We start from the raw sequence: 10236 nt of genomic DNA, 5'->3' as shown, positions 1-10236 counted from the left end.
ACATTGATCATGTTGATCATACTTGGCTGCGCCCAATCTGGAACTTTACTAGCTTTTACTGGCACGTAAAGATAATGATGAAAGAAGGCAATGTCTTAACATAATGGAGCTGTGTCCTCTACAATAGAATTGATACTTCTTATTCGGGTGATTGCAACATTTTTAGCATTGATGACACAGGTTTTGCTCACGTTTTATGTTTATTCTAATACAGTTGTGTGCTGATACTCGTACCAAGACTAAGCAGCTATATTGGCACTTGAGCAATTTTGGCAACCCACCATATTTGGATTGACATATGTAGATTGATCAGAATGTAAAAAATATTGTCGTTTGACATACCCTATCAGCAAAATAGTATTCGTCTTTATTCCTTTACTGCCTGGACTTGGGGATTAAGCAACAGTACCTGATGTACCAACAGTATTGCTTTTTAATGCAGTCAAATGTCATTGCGGTACAATTACAGAATAGGGTGCAACTTGCTAGACTTGAGTCCAGTCCTCGTTTACGGAGTTTAGGGTTAGGGTTTAGGGTTTGGGTAAGCAGTCTTGTAATAAGACTAGTAGAGTTGCACCCTATTCGGTAATCGCTACCTAACATCCGGTGTTTTATAATCGCTGCGTATTCTCTGCGGATTAAACATGATTTGTAGCATGGTATGCTGTACGCCGGAGGGTAGAACAACTAATGTCTAATGTTTAGGGACGCACCATTTGATACTCAGGGGGGGTAGGAAGTTAGGGTCGGGGGAAGAAATTTTTTTTCGCCGCCGAAGGCGGCGTAGTTGTTTTTTCGCCGCCAAAGGCGGCAAGTTTTTTTTTTAATGTCATGTATTATACACAGTTAGGTGGGGAAGGTTTTTTTTTTAGTGTTGGTGGGGAAAGTTTTTTTTTTTTGCTCATGTAGTGGGTGAAGTTTTTTTTTTTGAAAAACTTCCTACCCCCACCCTGAGAATCTAATGGTGCGTCCCTTATTACTATGCAATAATGTGTTTATTGGGTGTTATATAGTATCAATGTAATGGCAAAAATACGTGTTAACTATATCATTTTCACCCTGATGTGGCAGTGACGTAAACTCGTTGAAGCAGCTGTTTCGCTCACGCATTTATGCGACGGGGTGAGCGTGTGGGGGTGTATGTGTGTGTGTATGCCAGCGCTGTGAGCGAACGATACTGATTTGAGGCTGCGCCCAATGAAATGCGCACTGACGTCACTGCCACATGACATCAGGGTGAAATATGGTATAATTATTGCCATCAGATTGACACTATAGACTTTCAACTTCCATGTGAAAGCTGAACCAATTAGTCCTGATACAGGGTATATGATTTTAAACTGTCTTGCTATTTTTGTGATTGAGGTTTGTTGAAGAATACCAGAAAAAAACACGTTCTTTGGTGGCAAAAATACAAGTCACTCAAAAAGAGACATGGGCTTTAAAAAACAGGGGTCAAATCTCACATCATTGTTTAAAATCAAAGTCATGAGGTTTCAGAAAAGTATGGCCTGTTAGTTATAAGCTATAAGCATGTCAAAGGTCAATCACGAGCTCCATATACGGGTCAAAAGACGCAGGTAACTAAGTTACCAAAATAGGTTAAGGTCATCAGGGTTCTATGGGCATGCATGTACCCCGTTCGCCCTGTTACCTAGACGAAATCCAAATATCCTAGGCATATGTAAAACTATTTCTTTATTTGTGTTGGCATCAAAAACAAACAAGTAGAGACCATTTTCTTAAATCCGAGCATTGTTCGACCCTGTAGAGAAGATATGACCTTTGACATTTCTGCTTATAAATATTTTGTCTACCTATACTTTTTCTGAATAGAGGATGTGATGTAAAACATATTTTAAGCATTTTTGAATGTGACCCCTGATTGAATTTTTGAAGGCCATAGCTGAGACTACATGAGACCTTTCCTATTATTCGAACTCAATTTATGATACTAAAACCAATTATAACCTTTAATCATAAAAAATGCAAAAAAGGACTTTTCTTACTGCGTGACTAAAAACTCAATCTCAACTTTGAAAAATACATTTGCTTAAAGACACTATATATAATTTAGTTCACAATTGTACATATTGCTATACAAATTTTGAGATGTATTTTGACAAAAATATAATGCAATCTAATTTAAAGTTTCATACTTCCTACACTACCAAGAAGAAGCCTGGTATAATACAGACAGTAAATGAATTAAGGTACCACTTATTTTCACCCCTGTTTATCCTAAACAAGACACAAATGTTTGAACAAGTTCATTTGGAATGTTAGATTCAACTGTTAACATGGTTCTTTTTAACAATTCCAGTAAAAAATGTTGTTAATTACTCACATTTTTCATTGACGTTTCACCACTACACTAGTGGTTTCATCAGACTGGCAACTCATCACATCTGACTGTTTCCTTTTATAGGCAACAGGAAATAGTCAGATGTGATGAGTTGCCAGTCTGATGAAAACACTAATGTAGTGGTGAAACGTCACAGAAAAATGTGAGTAAGCAACAACATTATTTACTAGAATTGTTAGAAAGAACCATGTTAACAGAAGACAGACGTGTCATAATTAGAATCAGTAGCCAAGAAAACTAAGCATTAAATATTGTGTGTATCGTTATATCAGCATTAGTTACTTATAAGTTACATTAAAAGTGCTTGTTCGTAATTCGTAACAAATTTGCATGCTGGTTAATGAGAATATAACTTGGTTTTACCAGAAAATGATTGGTAAAGGGGATTGGGATTGGTGAAACACATTCAACTTAAAACAAGAGATATATTGTAAATAACATGTTCACACACATTAATGTCGTCGCTTTTCTGGCAAAACTCCGTAAATCCAATAGCTGCTATGTGTTAAACATGTACAATATAATATATTGTATCGTACATATTCAACACCTAGCAGCTATTAGAGTTACGAGGTTTTGTCAGAACAGCGACGTTATAGTCCTTGTTAATGCTTCATTGTCTTAAGGGATCTAAAATGAGCGTTTATTGCGTTTCGACAGTCTTTTTTGTGGGAAATGAGAGCACCTCAGACCTATCGAATTGCATTCTGAATACGAAGCATGTCTTTCTGATATCAAATAATTTTCATTTTTGAAAATCACAATATAATACAAATTTTATGACAAATTATAAAAATTTGATATTTTTCAAATTTTGATATATAACAGTCCTCGAAGTAAATTATATAAATCTAATGATATATTCTTAAAGTGTATGTAGCAGGAGGAAAAGCCGACGGTCAATTGAAAATTTTGACCTTTCATGTTGAAGATATGGATTTTTTTCCCAAAAAGACCTAATTTTTTTGGTGTTTTGGGAAAAAAAATCCATATCTTCAATACGAAAGGTCAAATTTTCAATTGATCGTCGGCTTTTCATCCCACCTACATACACTTTAAGTATAAATCATCAGATTTATAAAGTTTACTTCAAGTACTGTTAAATATCAAAAATATCAATTGTTAATGATTTGCCATAAAATGTGTATTAAATTGCGAATTTCAAAAAATCAAAATTATTTGATATCCGAATGACATTCTTCGTATTCAGAATGCAATTCGATTTGTCTGATGTGCTCTAATGTCCCACAATAAATACTGTACAAAGGTTCATACCCCACCCCTTAATTGAGAATATAGATTACAATGACCAGATCTCCAAATCATTATTTGATCTGATTATCCGTATTGACATGATTCTGTAATGTCATCCTCGGAGAGCTTTCGGATAAATCATCCTAGTCAAATTTGATACGTTGGGTCGTTTTTGACAATATTAGAATGCCCTTGTCGTTTTAAACTAGTCAAATTTGATGAGTTTCTATTCATTTTGATCAAAATAGCTTATTCATTTTGAAGAGAAATCTGTTTTGTCCACCTCTGATTAGTTGTCCCAGGCAAATTTGACAAGTTTCTTTTCAAAAATGACTAGATCGTTTTAAGGATGTTCTTTTCTATATTGCTTTGGCAAAAACAATAAAATACTGTCAATTTTCCCCATATTTCATATCATTTTACTGTGAATCCTACGTACTATTATTATTACTTACGGTGTAGAACAATGATTACGTTATTTATATTTAGCATATTATTAATTATTTTGAAGAGGACAAGTGCTGTATATAAATGCGTTTTATATTTACGGGCATGGTACTAATAGCCCAACTATTTGGTGGTTAAAAATGTACAGTTGCGTTAATTTGTCAATCGCTTTAGTATTTGTGACACACTTTGGTGCTACAACAATCAGTATTCAGTTATTTTATGTGACAACAATCAGTATTGTAATTGTGTGTTGAAAATTACTAAATTTATGTGAATAGTACTTTAAGTACAATGACATTAGTAATGGGACCCCTAATTCACTCGACTTTGAGTAGTTATGTATAATCGAGGGGGTATCAAAAAGTTTTAGAAATCGCCCAGAAGTGAAAGAGCTATATCAATGAAATTTTGTCAGTGCAATCACTGGTTCTTATGTACACTATGGTGCAAAAATGGTCTCATAAGTATGTTTACTTTTTTTACAGGCGACACTAGATGCTAATAACCTGCTGCCCCAGTTACTGCGCATAAACTGCAATATTGAGAAAATTGAGGCAAGCAGCGTTATTAAGATCCTGCTGCATTTGAAGGGTTGCAGTGCCTAGAAAATCGATGATGAAATGAAAGTTATCTTCGGTGGTGATTGTGATATTGTCAGTTGCTTTTTGGAAAATGAATTTTTATTTCATCACAGATTTTTTGGGCACTCTAACCCTTAAAATGGAACTTAATCATGCTACATGCCTCAACTTTCTCCATTTTGCTGGTTATGCGGTTACATAGGCAGGTACTGACATCTAGCGCCTGTAAAAAAAGTAAACATTCTTATGAGACCATTTTTGCATCATAGTGTACATAAGGACCAGTCTTTGCACTGACAAAATTTCATTGATATAGCTCTTTCACTTCTGGGCGATTTCTAAAACTTGTTGATACGTATATGTTATGCGTGCTTGTATATATATGGAAATTTTGAATGTTTCTATGTTTCAGGCAGTGTATGATGTGTAATATAAGGGGTAGTGCAATATGCTAATTACGTGTACGGTGGTGTAGTTTGTACCCCGGGAGGTGAATTATGGGGGACGGACAATATTGAGACAGGCCAAAGAGGGCGTGGGGACAAAGGACGAACTTCGCTATTCCGAAGGTTCGCTATTCCGAAGGTTCGCTATTCCGAAGGTTCACTATTCCGAAAATTAAAAAGGTTATCTATTACGAAGGTTCTCTATTCCGAAAACAAAAAAGTTCTCTATTCCGAATATGAAAAAGGGTTCTCTATTCTGAATATAAAAAAATGGGTTCTCTATTCCGAAAACGAAAGAAGGTTCTTTATTCCGATATAAGTCACCGTGTTCTCTACTCCGAAAATGAAAAAAGGTTCTCTATTCCGAATATGAAAAAAGGGTTCTCCATTCCGAAATCTGGGGCTCGTGACCTTTGACATCTGGGGCGAAGATGGGCAAAGGATAAATCTACGGGGTAGGGCCCATTAGTGACCACATATGGGCCCTGGGGCCTTTGTAGTTTTAGCGCTAGCCTTGACAGAATGATGTGTTTGATGACGGAGGAAAAGCCCCTAAAAGAAACCAAGTAAAGTTTTTTGGTTAGCCATGATGTTACGAATTTCACTGCATATAACATATTCGGAATAGAGAACCTTTTTTCATATTCGGAGTAGAGAACACGGTGACTTGTTTCGGAATAAAGAACCTTTATTCGTTTTCGGAATAGAGAACCCATATTTGAATATTCGGAATAGAGAACCTTTTTTCATATTCGGAATAGAGAACCTTTCAGTTTTCGGAATAGAGAACCTGTTTGTGTTTTGGGAATTTTCGGAATAGAGAACCTTCGGAATAGAGAACTGTTTTTTCGGAATAGCGAACCTTTAATTACATTCGGAATAGCGAATGGTAAAATTACACGTTGGGAAAAGCCAACCTCCGGAATAGCGAACCTTCGGAATGGCGAACCTTCGGAATAGCGAGAGGACCCCGGGGCGAAGAGGGCGATTTTGGCACATATATTTGGGCACCGTTGCGATATTACGCTCTAAAAAGGTGTAGAAAAACGTTACAGGAAAATATTATATGCAAAATGTCCTGCTCGAATCACATGAATAGACAATGTAAAATTTCCATTTTTTGGTTTTCAGAATCTAGCATGTGTAGATAGGGGTTTTCAGCAATCATGTTGCTATTTTTGTTGTTTGTTTGTTTATTTATTTAAGTGGTGTATATACAGTTTTCGGAAACGAGTTTAAACATTAGAAAAAATTCATACAGGATGACTTCACACGAAAGCGGGATCCACATTAAAACATTTCAATGTAATCTTCTTGGATGCACAACTATAGTATATAGAAAGTGTCTACACGGCACTCCAGGAAGTGATCGCGTAGAGAGAGCGTTTCTTGTATGTGCGTAACAGTGCATGTGCGTGTTGGGTGCTCATGGCGCGGTGACGTGTGCGGGTAGGGCGCTCATGACGCGCACGAGAGGGGATCATATCGAAACGCATCCCAGGGATGTGTTTTAATGCGGATCCCGCCTCCCGTGAGTCACCCACAACCTTCGGTAACAATTTCAGTGGCTTAAGGTCCGTTCATACATTTTCAACATGGGGGTTTGACAAAATGAACATTTGTTGATGGCCCGTTCTGGGGGGTGCCCGAGAAGAGGTTCCCCCCTCGGAGTCAGAAAATTTTTCGAAAAATATGTCAAAAACACCCATTTTTCCTGGTCTATGATGACATTTTTTCACTTCACCTGGAACCGGGGCTGAAGGGTATTCGAGCCCCGGCACGAAAATTATTGCAGGGGCTGAGCCCCAGTTCCTAAGCCTATGAATTTGCTTCTCACAATATTTGGTTGATTGAATTAACTACAGACTTGACATTTAATATGGAATATTTCTTCAAGAAGTGCCAAGACTAGTAATCTGCAAGGGGTGTGCATAAACCACACGGGCTAAAATTTAATTGGGGTGTGTCGGGATATGGTGTAAAATAGTTGTTTGATAGAAAATGTGATTTCCTTGAGTTTACAATACGGGTGCTCATAATGTAGTGCATTAGCCTAAAATGGCGGATTTAAGGAGACTGAATTTGAGTTTTGTGTCGGGTAAGATTTCTGAATTTCTGAATATTGTTCTGATATTACAAAATTTATTAAAGTTTGAGGTGATATGTACTGAATAAGTGTTGATTAGATCTGAAATGCACTTGTCATATACCAGTTTTGAATGTGGGAGGAGCATGTTAAAAAATGGCTCTTAAAAGTGGTACGTACCAGGAGCGTAGCAAGAGCCTCGGGGGCCCGTGGACAAAGAGCAGTGCGGGGCCCTTTTAACACCACCTTTATCAGCTTTATAACTAACCCACTGTATTTTCGCTTTTGATCGAGGCCCCTGAAGCCTCGGGGCCCATGGACTTCGTCCACCCTGTCCTCCCGCTTGCTACGCCCCTGGTACGTACTAAGAAAGTTTGAATGGGCCCCTGGGGCCAAGTGTTTTAAACTGACTGTACACAAATAAACAGCGTGAGTTGATTGAACAACCAGGAATCCGCGCAGTTGTTTTTGTACCGTAAGTTTATTACAGTTGACCACAGTGGCGGACATTCAAACTTTCTGAGTACTTACCCTTTTAAGAGCCACATTTTAGCTTCTCCCATTTTCAAACAATTGGTACATTGCAAGTGCATTTCAGTTCTGACGAATACCAGTTTCTGTCGAAGTTTAGGAAATATCACCAAAAACCCCAATAAATTTGATAATAACAGAACAATGTTCCATAAAGTCCGAAATTGTGGCCCCCATAAAACTCAAATTCAACCACCTTAAATCGGCCATTTTAGGCAAATCAAACAATTATTGTACACCATCTCCCGACACATCCCAATTAATATTTAGCTCATGCGGTTTATGCAGACCCCTTCCAGATTAGTCTTCGTACTTCGTGAAGAAATATTCCATATTAAATGTCAAGTCTGTATATCTATTCCAGCTCCAGTGACACCTCATTAATTTCCCTGGACCTTTGGATGTATTGTAACCATGGTAACAGATATTAGCATTCTACTTTGAAAAATCAATATAATACGGCTACAATGCTAGTTTCCATGCTCCTCCATTAAACACAGATCTAATCCTACCCATGCAGGATGAGGTGTCACTTGAGTTGGAACAGATGATAAATATAAGTCCAAACATTATGCAAATTTATGCAATTTTGAAATATACATTGTGGAAAATACACTGTATGAATTATTCGCAAATATGAGCTACGCGTTCTCGTGTTTTATTTTGTACAAATTTTCATTTCCATATCATTTTAATAGATTAAATATGGTGAGTCAAAAATAGCTGCAGAGTGTGAGACAAAATTGACAATACAAGTTAAATATAAACTTATTTCTTTATCAATTTTATTGCTCATTTTTGACTCGTCTTGTGCTTTGATATGATAAGATGTTTGTGGGGCAATCTCTATATTACAAAGAATACATACAGGGTTATATTTTGTATATTGTAGGCGCAGTTAAGGGATCTAGAATGAGCGTTTATGGCGTTTCGACAGTATTTTTTGTGGGACATGAGAGCACCTCAGACGTATCGAATTCCATTCTGAATACGAAGCATGTCTTTCTGATATCAAATAATTTTCATTTTTGAAATTCACGATATAATACAAATTTTATGACAAATTATTAAAATTTGATATTTTTCAAATTTTTGATATATAACAGTCCTCGAAATAAATTTTATAAATCTAATGATATATTCTTAAAGTGTATGTAGCTGGGAGGAAAAAGCCGACGATCAATTGAAAATTTTGACCTTTTATATTGAAGATATGGATTTTTTCCCAAAAAGACCTATTTTTTGTTGGTGTTTTGGGAAAAAATTCATATTTTCGATACGAAAGGTCAAAATTTTCAATTGATCGTCGGCTTTTCATCTTACCTACATACACTTTAAGTATAAATCATCAGATTTATAAAGTTTACTTCAAGTGCTGTTAAATATCAAAAATATCAATTTTTAATGATTTGCCATAAAATGTGTATTACATTGCGAATTTCAAAAAATCAAAATTATCTGATATCAGAAGGACATTCTTCGTATTCAGAATGCAATTCGATAGGTCTGATGTGCCCTAATGTCCCACAATAAATACTGTCCAAACGTTCATACCCCAGCCCTTAATATTGTACGTTAAATAGTATGACATATTATGATTATGATTAAATACATGATAAAACAACTGAAAAATAATTGTCTCTTCAATTATTATTATTAAAAAATACCCAAATTTGCAATATTGGGCGCTTGTAGGGGCAATTTTGCCCAAAATGCGCAAATTGGGCGCATCGGTCTCCACTGAAAACCCGCCCATCGATATACAAAAATCGCTGTAGTCTGCGGGTTTTTTTTCCCGAACATTTTTTCGAACAACTCCCTCCTTCCCCCAGGACATCAATGATGTTCTCATAAACAGCTATTATGTAGAATAAGAACAGTGGTGGTGGTATTTAGTATTTAGTGATTATATATCTTGCTGCTATTATTCTCCAGCATATTATATAGTCTCCCTCTCCCTGTTTCCCCATGTCATGATATGGGATGCAGCTGACCACCATGACATTTTGGATTATTGATCATTTTGCGTAAAATTTGCGCCCCTCTGAAAGTCACCTCGCCCTGCCCCTCTGGAAACATGTTGGCTACACCACCGAGTCCATACGGACAGCCTTGTCCAACTTTTACTAAACTGGGACCTTTTATGCTTATTTAGACTGTGTTGGGTCTTATCGCTTGTATAATGTTATGGCTCATTTTCTTGTTTACACATATAAAATCTAATTTTGATGATTTTTAAAATAGATTTTCTGATTTAACGAAGCCCTTAAAGTGTCCCCCTGGGAAAGTACCTTTACATAACGACTATTGGTTTAGGTTTTTTAGCCTCATCTAAACTATCGCATCGTATTACATAAAATATTATTTCACTCATAAATTAGATCTAGACATCATTGGTTAATTGCCATTGATCATTTTTACCATCAGCCTCTCCGTGTGATATCAGAGTGCTGCGCCGTAGTCATGGTAGTACGCGTGCGCTAGGCCGTTTGGGCGGCGCTCAATGTAGTCTCGGTCCGGGCT

Source organism: Amphiura filiformis, chromosome 8, assembly GCF_039555335.1.
Source record: "Amphiura filiformis chromosome 8, Afil_fr2py, whole genome shotgun sequence".
Lineage (NCBI taxonomy): Eukaryota > Metazoa > Echinodermata > Ophiuroidea > Amphilepidida > Amphiuridae > Amphiura > Amphiura filiformis.
The sequence above is the reverse complement of the archived record's forward strand: the minus strand, read 5'-3'. Positions refer to the sequence as shown.